The sequence below is a fragment of the Stegodyphus dumicola genome, chromosome 1 (genome assembly GCF_044657685.1).
Source record: "Stegodyphus dumicola isolate Sdum_Otavi_A_Nest chromosome 1, ASM4465768v1".
Classification (NCBI taxonomy): Eukaryota; Metazoa; Arthropoda; class Arachnida; order Araneae; family Eresidae; genus Stegodyphus; species Stegodyphus dumicola.
The window spans coordinates 54,146,193-54,152,192 of record NC_140768.1 but is presented as its reverse complement, the minus strand read 5'-3'; the positions used below and the strand labels follow the sequence as shown (position 1 = coordinate 54,152,192).

At 29.2% G+C, this 6,000-nt stretch overlaps 1 long non-coding RNA gene across 1 annotated transcript in view; it reads right to left on the bottom strand.

The window, feature by feature from the left end:
- Positions 1 to 2,498: 2,498 nt before the first annotated feature.
- The window catches only part of LOC118187575 (uncharacterized), a 117,237-nt gene continuing 113,735 nt past the window's right edge, over positions 2,499 to 6,000 (bottom strand). The window contains exon 2 of the long non-coding RNA XR_015040587.1: positions 2,499 to 4,804. This is a non-coding gene — a long non-coding RNA (uncharacterized LOC118187575). The remainder of the gene's footprint in view (positions 4,805 to 6,000) is intronic.

Here is a 6,000-nt window from a genome sequence, read left to right as displayed (position 1 = left end):
TTAAAAGTATTTTAAAATTCCACCAAGTTCAGTAAATTGTCTCCATCATGCATTAAAGGAAGAAAAACTAGATCCAAGGACTGCTAAGTGTCTAACAATTGAACAATAATACATAAACAAGTTACCATCTTTAGAAAAATTCATAAAATTTAAATTACCAGCAGGATTTATCTCTAAATAATAAAGCCCATCTGCGGACGAGCTTTAAGTCGCTGAATACTCATACTTTGACCTGGGTTCGATTCCGGCGTTTTTTTTTTTTTTTTTTTTTTTTTTGTTATTTTGTTTTACCCCGTGTGCAAGAGCCAATTTTCCCTTAGAAAATTCTCCTCGAAGGCATTAGTGCTTTTAAGTAGCCTTAGCATGCTTTGCGGAATAAAAAAACCTAAACTAAAGCCGTTAAGTAATATTATGTCGGTAACGGCTCCTGAAACAAAACCCAAAAATCCGTCTACCGATGGCAGTGAATGAGTAAAGTGCTGTAAGAATTGTTTTTATATAATTATTCACTCGTAACTATCTCGTTTGATCTGTTTATGGAAAACAGTTTTTGTGTAGAGGTATGTTGTATAAAGGTTAGATAGGAAGATTTTCAAGCTGCTTCTGTTTCAGTTTCCCAATTTTAAACATAAGAGCCCTCTACTGGGTTTTTTGAACCTTATAATGACGTGCATGAATCTGCAATTGGAGAATAACAGCCTTCAATACTTGGTCAAAACGAGTGGGAAGCCTACTATATTTTGCCATAGCAGGTGATAAAGACATCTCTCTCATTATATTGCAGAGATGTAATTGAATTTGGTGTCAAACTTGAAAAGAGCCGTAAAGATATACCTGAAATTTTACTCTATGCATATAGAGATAAAACATTTAGCCAGGCTTCAGTATTTTAATGATAAATACACTTCACGGCTGTAACACGCAAGTTACCGACTTCTGGAATGGATAATATCCAGCGTCGTTGCAGATGTCAACAGTGCGCACTTGTGGGCAGACTGTAACAGGAACTATTATGTAGGCCTTCTGAAAACCATTTGCGTAAAACCATGAGAAAGAAAAACTTGGATTTCCTTAAGAATCAATGAATCCGTTCCCAGACAATGCTTTGCTGTGTGTTGCCGCTGTGGAATTCGTAGCATTCTCTGATAACTGTTTGTCAGCATTGAAATATCCTGCATATATGTGTAGCTTAGACTTAATGATAATGATTTTTGCATATTCCCAATTGTCAAAACGCAATCATGCAAGAAAAGGTCCTCATGAAATGAAAAAGTGAGAAATAGTATGAGTGAAGCTCATAAGAATATATCAAATAAAGAAGATATTACAGAATAATCTATTTTGTGATTTTGAACTGTTTGTAAAACTCTTCTAAAAATTTAATTCATTAAGACAGACTCATATTTGAAAAACGAAGAAATATAGGAATGAATATTTTGATTCTGAATGACAGTTGATTTCTAACTGAGAATTAATATCGGTAACCTCCATTCATAACATTTACTACTAATTACTACTTCTGTATAACTTTCTGATTTGTAGATCACAGATTTAAAAAAACGTCCAGTTTAGGTCAGGAATAGCATGCTAGTGTATTGTTTCGTACAATTATTTACACGAAAAGAATATTTCTTTGCTTGTTCATTTCTCATGCTCTACACATAAAATTTTAAAACTAGTAGACATCTTTAAAATTTTCTCATAATCATAAATATTAACATTATTCGTTCAGTAAATGTTTAAGTGTTCAAATTATACGTTCTTTTCTGATGATTTCTTCAATTCAAATTTATAGGAAAAATTTTGATTTAAAATTTCATCAATTTTCTAAAATTATTTCAGATATTTTTATAAAGTAAAATATTAAAAGAAAAAATCTGTTTCTCTTAGTAAGAAAGAAAATGTTCTGGAATATGGATTTTTTTGAGAAATTCTGTACGATGCTGAATCAGAGCATTTGAACATAACTAGGTTTTAAATGATAGCCCAAACTTCACACTTTGTAATTATCTTATTTATTTAATATATATTTTATACCTTTATATAACATGTTACACATACTTTAGTCTTTTACTATATGATGACAAACTTTATGGAAGTACATCTACTAGTGTTCACTAAAATATCCTGTTTGTGATACTTTATATTCATTGCTATCTTATTTACGTTCTTATTAATAAGCGATTTATTTTTAACAGTATTAAAGTATAATTAGTAGTGTTTTATTATTAATAATGCTTTAAAGTATAATTAATAGCGTTTTATTATTAATAAAGTAAATTATTAACAGTAATTATTATTGAAGTTATCTTCGAATTTATTATTATCCTAATAAATACCTATTAATATTAGTATGTTAATAAATACCTATTAATATTAGTATGTTAATAAATACCTATTAATATTAGTATGTTAATAAATATCAAGATATCTTTTGACGTTCATTAAAGATGTACGGAGAAATGTGTCTCAAATGTCAGTAAAAAAGAAAAAACAGATTTCATAGAAGTTATTTTATTAACGTCTATTATTTCAAACACAAAAGCAAACAGGCAAAAGAAAGATAAGCAATTTTCCCCAAACATGAGAATACAAAGATTAAAATATAAATCTCATTAAAAGAATATTATGCATTAAAATTAAACAACATAATGAATAATATGATACAAGAAATATTTTAGATTCAAATCGTTTAAGGATGTTCTAAACAGGTAACATAAAACTATAGAACATGCAAAAAGTAGAAACAGTGGAATAGCAATATTACAAGAGTTTACGTTTAAAATGCAGATTTTATATTTATTTTTTAATTCATATTTAAGCAAAAAGTAAAATGTTGAATACTCGATTATATTTCATCATTTCATAAACAAAAACTAAACAAAGTTACTTTTTTTCGCTTCCATTCAGTATACGGTTATATTCTTATCACTTTGTGCTCTTTATATCCTAATTAGCATTTACAAAAGCTGAAATATATCGTCAAGATACATTTTGAGTTTTCCTTGAAACAATAATTGTACTAGAAATGTTCAGAAAAAAGTTCTTGCCAACTACTCGTATATTATGCATCTTGTATCATATATGTTCTATTATGCATTCAATTTCCGAAGCCTAGATTCATATATAAATATAATGCTTGACATTCCTTTGCTCATTCATATTTGCCAAAACGTAAATAAAGTTTAATATGGAAATAATAAAAGCTTAGTGAAACCTTAGTAAACTTTTAAAATTGGTTTTGATTAAAATACATCATCGAATTCACGGATATGGGCATTATTTCTGATACTCTCTCCTATATTGCGACAAGCCAGTCTAGGGGTAAAACCAGTCTTAGCAATTAATAAAATTAATTTATTTAGCTGAAATGCTAAATTAGCTCTATTTATAAAGCAAAGGTGGAATGAATAGAGAACTTTTGTTTCATGAAATAAATTTTCATTATCTGTTGAATCCTTTATTGAGATTACTACACTTTAAGATTTCGAACTAACGCGCGTTATTGAGATGGATTGCAAATAATGTAAATAGTATTAGGGAGTGCCTGTTTAAGCACTTAAGATACACTGTTATGGGCAAAATACTTATATGCATGTACATGCATGTAAATAAAAAAAAGGCACATGTATCCATTCTTCCATTTTTTAAAATCCGGTAGCTTGTTTATTGTTTCGTTTATCTGATTCAAAACATTTTCCAGTTTAGCAGATTTCATAGCATTAATCAGTATTTTTTACTAAACTTCAACATATTTTGTGACACATTAACTAATTTATAAACACAATGAACATTCTGAATCAGCATGAAATAAGATTTAACGATATACAATTCACTGAACTTTGTTCAAAATAAAACTTTGTAAAAAAGTAAAAAACTGAGGTATTTAATTCATATAGAAACATTATATAAAATCTATTATGCATATACTCCATATATATTTCTTTTTTCAGAAGTATAGAAATTAATATCTTTTGATCAAAAACGTTTAGCAATGAAAGAAATTCAACAAAAAAGAAAGGAAGAGAAATTGCATGGTTTTTATCTTCCTACAAGGTGAAAAATATTGGAATCTTATATTAGAAGCAATATAAAACTCAAGACATTTAAAATTAAAATAAGCATTTGATAATAGGTTAGAGTGTCTTCACAGTTAATCAAGATTTGGAAGAGTAACTAATAACTAACCAATGAAAAAATATATTTAGTAATTCCGTTTCTCGCCTGTACGATAAATAAAGTTGTTATAGCGCAGTTACACAAGAAATGAATAAACCATATACGTTTAATTTATGTTTTGATATAAACGCAACATTTTTATCTGCGTTTAAGTCATTTTTTTTAATATTCGAAATCGCAGGTTCTTTCCATGTACGTTACTAATTGCTTTGCTTTGTGTTATTTTTATATGGACATTATTTATAACCATATTTTAATCAATTTTTCGAAAACAAAAATCGGAGCGTCGAGAAACATGGCCATTTCAGTGATGGTGGCCATGATGATGCCCGTGATGATGTCCATGATGGTGGTGATGTCCGTGGTGATGGTGATGCCCATGGTGATGATCATGGTGATGATCATGATGATGGTCATGATGATGATCGTGATGGTGCCCATGGTCGTGATGATGCCCATGGTCGTGGTGATGCCCATGGTCGTGGTGATGCCCATGATGATGTCCATGGTGATGGTGGTCATCATGATGACGGGCTTCAACCTCACCTTCTGGAACGGGGCCTCCTTTTGTCATATTACTTAAAAGAAGTACGCAGATAACAGCAAGAGTAATCACAGGTGCTTTCTGTAAATAAAAGAAACTATATTATTAATGAATGAACATGGTTCATCTGGTTCATCATGAGTTGAAAAGAATAATTTACAAAACTGGGTGTATATTTCATCTTTTCATTTAAACAACGTGTACTTAAAAATAAGTATCGTAATAGGAATTAAGAAAAAAATATGGATCTAACTTTCTTCAGATTATGGCATCAAAGCGAAATACTAATGTTTCAAACGCGTATAAGTTACTCTTTCATAGAAAAATTACGTATCTTTTTTAATCGATAATATATTTTTTAATCGATAATATAAGTCATATTTTAAAGTAAAGCAAACGATTTTGACCAAGCATTGTCAAAACATGCTATTTGAAGTAATCAGATTAAAACATTATTAAAGAATTAAACAAAAAAGCAAAAAAAAAAACGAAAACGATTATTAAAGAATTAAACAAAAAAGCAAATTATCTTCAATTTTACTTTCTAATACAAAAATATTACGAAAAACTGCGTATGTTTTTATTAAATGCATAAAAATAAGTATTGAGCATCTTTAATGGAAAAACAGAAATTTTAGGTTGGGGGATGTTTGAAAAATTAAAACGCAGTTCGGAAATAAATCTCTCGAATCCACCTGAATTTCATAACACGATATTTTGCTCTATACGTTAATACCTTTTTTTAAAGCCCAAAAATTTAATGAAGTTAAATGTAAGTTTACCACGCTCATTATTTTGAAATTGCTTAAAGATCCAATTTAACAAAACAGGCCTTCTTTTAATGCAAGTTTCTTAAAATTTTAAAACACGAGCTTCATGATTAATAGTTTCTATAAAATAATTTTCTACCAGCACAAGATAAACTTTGCATTTACGATGAAAAACAGTCTAAAAAACTCTTATACGTATTGCTTATTCCCAGCACTTAGCAAAAATAGCTTTTCTCTTGGTCTTCGGAATTTTAGCTTGTCCAGCAGGAGACAGTGTCAGAATACTGATGCTGTAGCTTTTTCAAGTTGCTAGAATATTAAAATATTTTCTGCATTTGCAGTTAGTACTTAAACTAAATAAGAGGCTTAGAAAGGAATCCACGTCCGATTTTTGAACTATAAAAGGATTTCAACCGCAGCATATAAAGTAAAGAAACAATACAACAATTTAGCGAGCATTTCTATTTCTTTATACAATAGTTCGGAGGAAGTATGTCTAGTTGGTTA